The sequence below is a fragment of the Mus caroli genome, chromosome 4 (assembly GCF_900094665.2).
Source record: "Mus caroli chromosome 4, CAROLI_EIJ_v1.1, whole genome shotgun sequence".
Lineage (NCBI taxonomy): Eukaryota > Metazoa > Chordata > Mammalia > Rodentia > Muridae > Mus > Mus caroli.
Window position 1 is genome coordinate 110,113,776 of NC_034573.1, and position 8,848 is coordinate 110,122,623.

Genomic DNA, 8,848 nt, shown 5'->3' on the forward strand with positions numbered 1-8,848 from the left:
TTTTTTTTTTTTTCCCTTCCCTCTAATACAATCTCATGTTAGGTACAGTGGGTAGGTAAAGCAGACAGATACAAAACTTCACTAGATTTGCATGTCCTATACTTTTAGTGAACACTGAGGGACAGTTGTTGGTTGAAGAGCAGGTTTTGAAAAGTAACCTTGCTTGGTGTGATAGCTCATGCCTTTAAACTAAGCCTTCAGGAGGCAAAGGCAGGATCTGAGTTTGAGGCCAGTCTGGTTTAGTTAGTTCCAGGACAGCCAGGGCTACATAATAGAGAGAGACCCCTGTCTGAATAAGGAAAAAAAAATGTAAAACTAATTTTAATTTAAGGCTTTTAAATGAAAATTTACAGTTATATAATGTTAATCGCAACAGCTACTAGTTACCAGATGCTGCAGTCCATATCATTTATTTATTCGATACACTGCCAGCATCATTCTAACATTCTTTAATGGTAGAATAACAAAATAAGTAGAACTATTTGTCAGACACTGAGAGTTGCTGATAAGGGCTGAGGAGGAAATGGAAGAGACTAGGAACAGAGGAGTAGGTGTTATTTTGAACTGGGCTAAAATAACCTAGGGAAAGCTTCACTGAAAGCAGACATTTGTCTGAAGAGCTGGAAGAGTGATGGAGTGTGCCAGATACATATTTGGTATGTCGAGAATGAACATTCTAAGTAGAGGGAATCTAGAACTTGCCACAGCAGGAGGCTCTTCTGTGCTTGAGGAACACTATACTGGCCAGTGTTACTGGAACAGGACACAATAGGCAGAGGACAAGAAGAGAGAGGTAAATATTGCTAGTTCATGAATGTGAAGTTCAAGAGTATGTAGGTTTGAGACAAGAGTCTGGTTTTCTCCCCCTTCTGTTCTATGAGCATTTTTAAAAAGGAATTATTTATTATGTATACAGTGATCTGTCTGCATATATATTCTGCATGCCAGAAGATGGCACAAGATCTCATTATAGGTGGTTATAAGCCACCATGTGGTTGCTGGGAATTGAACTCAGGATCTCTGGAAGAGCTGTCAGTGCTCTTAACCACTGAGCTATTTCTACAGCCCCTGTGAGCATTTAAAAAAAAAAAAACTCCTGTTAGGCCTTTTTATAATGATTTGACCTGTTTGACCATAAACTATATCTGGAATAGGCTTTATGCCATAATGTCCATAAAATTGCTGTATTTTAATGGACATATATATCTGAGCATCATTAATTTTAATCTGTGAAGGCATCTCCAAGATAGCCATCATCCCTAGTAAATGTGTATTCTCAAAATCATCCCCCTCAGAACTCAAGGCAGAAGTCTGTTAGAACTATAAACTTGTACTAATTGTATTATGTATTAATATGCGTACATATTTTACTTTTTTAAGCTCTAAAATGAAACGTACAATTCATTGTATGGCATTGCTTTAAGTTAGCATCAAATGAGCAGAATCTGGATTTTTAATTTAATATATTGTATTTATATGGGCTGTCATTTAATTTTTTAAACTCTTGCAGAAACTTTGTCTGGAACTATGTTTTTTGATATTGTAAATTTTAGATTGAATTGTTTTGAGGGTTTTAAAATTTTATTTAAAGTTTTTGTTAAAACCTGTTTTATGGTCCCTAATCTAGTATTTAACTTTTTAGTTTTTTCTTTTTGTTTTGTTTTTTGTTTTTTTTCTAAGTCTGTCTTATCTTGATCTCTCCCAAAGAGGACATATAAAACTGTAATCACTGAAAAAAAAAAGCCATTTGTATGCTGATAAGTGAAGTAAGATCTTATAGAATCCAGTTGTGTTGTGTCATTCTGTTTCCCTCCATCCCAAATATAAAAAGCATTTTTTTATTTAAAATTTTTCCTAAGGACTTTATTTTTTATAATTAAATTAGATTTTTAAAAAATATTTAGCCTTTTTATAGTTTTTTTAAATTTAATACCTTAATAGTTTAGAGTCTTGGGACTTTTAGTTTGTACCTTGTTTTGCATTAGCCCCACTCCAGCTGTCCAGTTAACTCAGGGCTCTTTGTTTGGCCTTTTGTTGGCTCTAGCCAGGCCTTTCCAACTTGCCCTGCTTTTGCAGGCCTGCATCCCTGAGCATCTGCCAGTAATCTCTGGGCCATGTGCCCTTCCCTGTTTGGTTGTGCTGGCATGTCTTGCTAGACAGTGACTCAGTGGACCCAGACTAGGCTACCATTCTTCTCCCTTGGGCCTCAGCATATGCTGTGCTTTCCACCAAGCAGAGTGCTGGCTTTCCAGAGCAGCATGCAGCTCTTGGGAGAACTGCAACCTTTTTTTTCTATCAGCAGCTGAGCTAGTGCAAAACCTCCCTAGTAGCTGTGGTCCAGCTGGTCCCAAGCAGCAGTATCTTGAAAGCCACATTTTTGGGGGAAAGGGTTGGAGTTGTGTCTTTCTACCCAGTAACTTGTCTCATATAGATTCTTTTCATGCCCCCACATTGGGCGCCAAAATATAGTTTAACCAATTTATGTTTATCTCCAACTAGCTTATAAATTAATGAGATTCACACTATGGTTATTTTATTTGGCTTTGACAATTATTGGGTGATAACCCCTAATCTACCTTTTTAACTGCTGGCCTGACTACCTCCCCAGTGGTTTACCCCAGATAATTGTTGTTTTTCTTGGCCATGCACTCATGGTTTTCTCTCTTCTCATGGCTTCCTCCTCCTTTTGGTTCTTCTTCCTCCTTCCTCTCTTCTAACTCTTCTCTTCTCCACCCTCAACCCAGTAGTAACTCAAAACCCACCTATCTCTAATCCCTCCAGTAATTGGCTGTAGCCAGTTTTATTTAACCAATACTTTAAAATCAAGGAACAAAGTTTGCACAACAGAGATTTATAAACATAAAAATTTACTCATAAGCTCTTACCTTTAGATACAAAATTGACATTACAGTACGTATCAACAGGCCAGTGTTAATTGAAACAGAGAAAATGATGAATAGAGGGCAAGAGGAGAAACATTACTTGTGTCATAAATGTGAAGTTTAAGAGTATGTAGGTTTGAGACAGATTCTGATTTTCTAGAATGAATCAGAGGAAAAATGAATTAAGTTTGCCCTTTTTTGGAGTTTCAGCACTAGCATTCATCGGAGCAAAGTTCCTTGCTTTCTCTGGAAAACTTCATGCCATTATGCATAGTGTTTCTTACCATGAGAATTCATTTTTCATCTACTTATCTTGAATGTTTTTCCTCCCTTTAAAGGCAAGAGATACTTATATTCTGGAAATAATTTTTTTTTGGGGGGGAGCCCTTTAATTTCTTTTATCTCAGAACTGCTATAGAACAAATTTGACTTAGTGTTATCTCTTTACATGTGATGGGAATAGCCATTTTTTTTTTTTTTACTTTGGGAATGGTTACATCAAGTGGTTTTGTAGACTTTGCTCTTCTACACTGAATAGATTTCATTAAAAATATTTCATAGTTAGATGTGCAGGAACAATTATATAAAGGCCACTGACTGATATTTTTAAGTTGTTTGGAGTATTTGTGTTTATGCTAGGACCTTAAATAACATTTGGTTTAGTTGCACACTTGCCTAAATTTTGCTTGATAAGGTTATAGGACTTGGGATGGACTAAGTAACCTAGAGTGTGCTGCAATCATGTGTATAACAATTATAAAATCTTTGAATATAGCTATAAATCAGACTCACAGTAAAGACTTTCATTTCTGTAGTGCTTTGTATGGCTCCTCTCAAAAGCAGAGTCTCATTCTTATAGATTTGTATGTGAAGAGAACTATTGTCTGTCATTGGAGAAGAGAGGAAGCCATTTTCAGATAAGACAGGAAAAATCCCTTCTCCCATCCTCTGTGTGTGTGTGTGTGTGTGTGTGTGTGTGTGTGAGAGAGAGAGAGAGAGAGAGAGAGAGAGAGAGATGTTAAAAACTTGGTTACTTAAAACTGCTTCCTGTGCTCTTCCCCAAACCAGAAATACTTGTCTTGTTGTGACAGTATCTGACAAAAATAAAATAAATAAAATAAAATAAAAAAGGAAAGATAATTTTGGCTCATAAGAGGGGCTTTAGGCAGCTCTTCACATTGAATCTGCAGACAGGAAGCAGAGAGTGAAGAAAGATATTGTTTCTCCTTTTTATTTAGTCTAGGACTCCAGCCCATAAAATTGTGCCTCTCACAACATAAGTATGCATTTGTACTTCAGCCTATTCTAGAAAATTCCCTAAGAAGTGGTCTGAGGCTTGTTTCTATAGTGATTCTAAGTACTGACAATAAAAATTGACCATCACCTGCCAAATGAGCTAGGTACATAAGCTGATAGAGAAAAGCCATACCTGTGGCTGGTGGAGGGTTGTAATTGCAGGTCTGAGTGAGAATGGCAGTATGTGTAAGTTAAGCCAAGGAATGCAATGACAGTATGTGAAGCTTTTGAAGTTCTTAGGGGGTGAGCCAGGCTTGCTGGCATACATGTGTGGTCAGAGCACCTAGAAGGCAGAAGCTAGAGACTTTCAAGTTTAAGGCCAACAATGCATGGAAAGGCCCTATCTCCAAAATAAATTTTTTTGATTTTTCGTTGTGAGGGGCATAAAGTAAATGGATTAAAGCTACTCCCAGTCTTCTTAAATATTTAAAATAATTTAATTGTATTTTGTAGGTGATGTTGGATCATTGTATTAGGATTGGTTTTTAAATTATAGTTGCTATGTATTTTTTTTAAAGATGTATTTATTTATTTTATGTATGTGAGTACACTGTAGCTATCTTCAGACACATAAGAAGAGGGCATCAAATCCCATTACAGATGGTTGTAGGCCACCATGTGGTTGCTGGGAATTGAACTCAGGACCTCTAGAAGAGCAGTCAGTGCTCTTTTTTTTTTCCTTCCAGTCAGCATTCTTAACCATTGAACCACCCTTCCAGGTCCTAGTTGCTATATTTTTATGATTAAAAAAGTAATGCCAAATTTAGAGAGATAGCTTTAATGTCTTCATATATCTTATTCTATCAATATATATTTATGGATATATTCAGGACAAACTCAAATTTTTAATGTTTGTAATAGCTAAACATTGATTTAACTAGGTTGTTCTTACCAATCAACACTGCTCTTTACTTGACTATAGTATAGGCAAAATTATTTAAGACAAGGTTTAATACATAGCCTAAGCTTGACTCAAAGTCATGACCTTGCTTCCTCGTTACCCAGTGAACATAGTTTCTTGTACTGGAGTGGCAGTGGGTTTGAGACAGTATCACTATTGAGTTCTGGCTAGCCAGGGACTCACTAGGAAGACTAGGCTGGTCTCCATTTCACACAGTCTGCACATACAGAAAACACAAGGATGATGTCAGTCAGAAAACACAAGGGTGAAATCAGAATGGCAAAGCTGAGAAACTCTGAAACGGTGGCAAGAAACAAAACACAAACAGCAGAGTCTTGAAAAGATAGGTCTCCAGGCCGAGGCTCTTAGGGTCAAATGCATTTTTTTAAAAGATTTATTTATTTATTATATGTAAGTACACTGTAGCTGTCTTCAGACACTTCGTAGGAGGGTGTCAGATCTCATTATGGATGGTTGTGAGCCACCATGTGGTTTCTGGGATTTGAACTCAGGACCTTCGGAAGAGCAGTTAAGTGCTCTTAACCGCTGAGCCACCTCACCAGCCCGGTCAAATGCATTTTAAGGCTAGCATTTTTACCTATGATTTGTTGGTAACCATTTCACTCTAGATAGCTGTAGAATTAACATCCATATCTTTTCACACAAAGTAATCATAGAGGTAATGAGTTGGTGTTTTATATAAATTGTTAACTACTCATATGTTCCTAAAGCTGGTCTGTTTATTTAGATTTTAGGTTAATATTTGTATTTACAAAATTTTAAAACTCATTAATTAAAATATAGCCTTTTTCATTTCTATTTTTAACTCTGAGTGATTGACCCAGAGTCTTGTCTATGCTGTGAAAGCACTTGATCACTGACCAACATCCTCAGCTCTTGGTTTTGAAAGTGTCTTCCTGTGTAGCCAAGGCTGGACTAGAACTAGAGATGTATCTCTGTCTCTTGAGTGCTGCCATTCTAGGCAGTGTGTCACCATGCCTGGCTCTATTCTCCTTTTCATCTAGTGTGCTGCTTCTTCCTTAAAACGTCGCAGTCTTGAAGGAATTGCTCGTCTCGCTGTCTTCAAGGAAGCTGCAGTTTATATTTTCCAAAATTCTAGTTTTAGTTGACTGTCTTCTACCTTGATTCCCCCCCCCATATCTTCCCCTTTTATTTATTTATTTTTTTGCTTCATGTCTTAAAAAGAGTGCTTTCATGTAGTAGACTACATTTTATCTGATCTTTTAAACCAGTCTTGAAATCATAACAAGGAATCTAAAAGTAGATATTATAGAGTGGGAATATCTTTTTAAGTAAACACAGATATTTATCATGACATTTCTGTGCATTGATGCCATAATATAAGTGATAGCAAATAATAGACGCTCTCCTTATTGTCAGGTATATCACATTGTTGATTTAAGACTTATTGATAAATTAGAGATTAAAAAACCTTCCAGGTTTTCTGTATTGTATGAAAATTTCTACCATTGTAATGACTTTTTGTGGTTAGGAAATCTTTCATGATAGATGGCGAGGGGTATTTTGTCTTGGTTTTAAAATCCTTAGTGTAGTGTTGGCTTCATTTAGATGTGTTACATGTTGTACACTGAGAACAATAAGCAAACATATTCTAATAGGTGTCTACCTTACTAGTAATAATGGCTGAAATCTATTGAATCCCTGTTACGTGCTATATGTTCAGTGTGCATTGTGTTCCTTTATATTTTGTGATAGTCATAATGACAATAGCATTATTAGCTTATGAGCTAGTTCTGGCCATTTAAACTATCATGAGAGGCTCTCAGGACCATATTCTGAGGGCTGCTATGGAAATTACAAGCAGCAGCATAAGCTGTTTGTTTACCATTTTCAGTGCATCATCTCCCTACACCCTTTGCTAGCCTTGGTGCCACCTCACTGGTATAATGACGTGTAGGCAGGATATTTAAGAGATATTGGATGATGAACTGAGTCAGTATGGCTTGAAAAAGAGGCAGGGATAAAATTTAATGGAACGAAATGACTATGTGGGCACTAGTAACCTAATGTAAGAAGTATTAATATTAGATTCTGTTTTGGTTTTTATTTATTTATTTTTTTTTTGGTTTTTCGAGACAGGGTTTCTCTGTATAGCCCTGGCTGTCCTGGAACTCACTTTGTAGACCAGGCTGGCCTCGAACTCAGAAATCCGCNCCGCCTGCCTCTGCCTCCCGAGTGCTGGGATTAAAGGCGTGCGCCACCACGCCCGGCTCCTGTTTTGGTTTTTAAATACCAGTTGCAGAGAGTTTTTTGGGTGATACTTAAAAGGGATTGATGTTCATTAGCCTATTTATCTACTCATATAATTCCATAGATAGTTTTAAATGCAGAATGTATGGCAGTAATGATAGATTAATGTCTCTGCAGACTGTATGTCAATAATTATAGATTCATGTCTCCACATGTTATTTTTCCTCTCTTTAAAGTAAAATAGTTGTTTTTTTTCTCATTCCCCACCCCTCCCCCTTTCCCACCTTCTTCCCACCTTCCCCTTCTTTCCTTTTGAGGTTGGGTCTTGCTGTGTTGCCCTGATCCACGGCCTCTGTCTGGAATTACAGGCATGCCTAAAGTAAAATAGATTTAAGATGAGAATTGCATGTAGAATAAAATACTTTGGGGGCCTCGGGGCTGGAGTAATGGCTCAATGGATAAAGTGTTTGTTTGTTTGTTTGTTTGTTTTTTGCACACACATGAGGATTAGGTTTTTCAGCATCCACTTAAAAAGCTGGTCAGGTGGCTCAGTAGTTAAGTGCACCAGCTCCTCTTGAAGACAATCTGGGTTTGGTTCTAGCACCCACATAGTGGTTCACAACCACCTGCAGCTCCAGTACCAGGGATCTAGCGCCCTCTTCTGGCCTTCTTGGACTCCTGCATGCATATGGTACACTTATACAGGCCCCTACGTTACTTGTACATAAGTAAAAGTTAATGGTTGTGGTGGCAATCATCTGTAATCTCGGCCCTGGTGAGGCAGACACTGGTTGCTGAAGCTTCCTGATCAGTCAGCCTATTGGAATTAATGGGTTTCAGGTTCAGGAGAGACCTTGTCTTAGGAGGCTAATGCTAGAGGACAGTGGAGGAAGGCACCTGCCCTTGACATCTGGCCTCCACACATGTACCCAAGAGAACATGCACCCATGCACACACCAGCACATGCACGTGTATATATTATACAGTAGTTAAGACTTACCTTGTGTAAAAGGTGGCATCATTATGAAGAGAACTCTGGCTAAAGACATTTTTCTCTGTACTCAGAGTACAAGAGATTTAGGTTATCCTAAAAGGTGTTTTTAAAAGTACAGTGAGTCTTCTAATCCAGAAAAAATGATTGTATTGTGAATTTACTTCCTTTGAAAATGTTTGGGGTGGGGCTTGGGGCTCGGGTCTCATGTTGCCCATGAACTTGGTATGGAGTTGAGGCTGGCATTGAACTGATGCTTTTCCTCCTGCCTCCTGAGTGCTCACATGGTAGTACTGTGCCTGTCTTCTGTGGCAAGCTTAGGAAATCTAAATATCAGGACTTTACAGAATAACCTCATGCGATTCTTTCTCAATATATTTGTGCTGAGTTCCTCTGAAATCACATTGTATTTCCCTATGGCAGTTCTCATAAGTTCCTAAAGAGTTCTATATACTTTGTATTGTAACATTCTTAGAACTTGAGAGGTGGAAGGAGAGTTATGAAAGTTGAGTTCTGGTGAGTGATGTTACTTACTTGCCCAGTTTT

The 8,848-nt window shown here is 37.8% G+C and overlaps 1 protein-coding gene across 2 annotated transcripts in view; it reads left to right on the top strand.

Moving 5' to 3' along the window:
* Positions 1-8,848, top strand: part of Foxj3 (forkhead box J3) — a 93,957-nt gene that overhangs the window by 21,616 nt on the left and 63,493 nt on the right. The window lies entirely within an intron of this gene.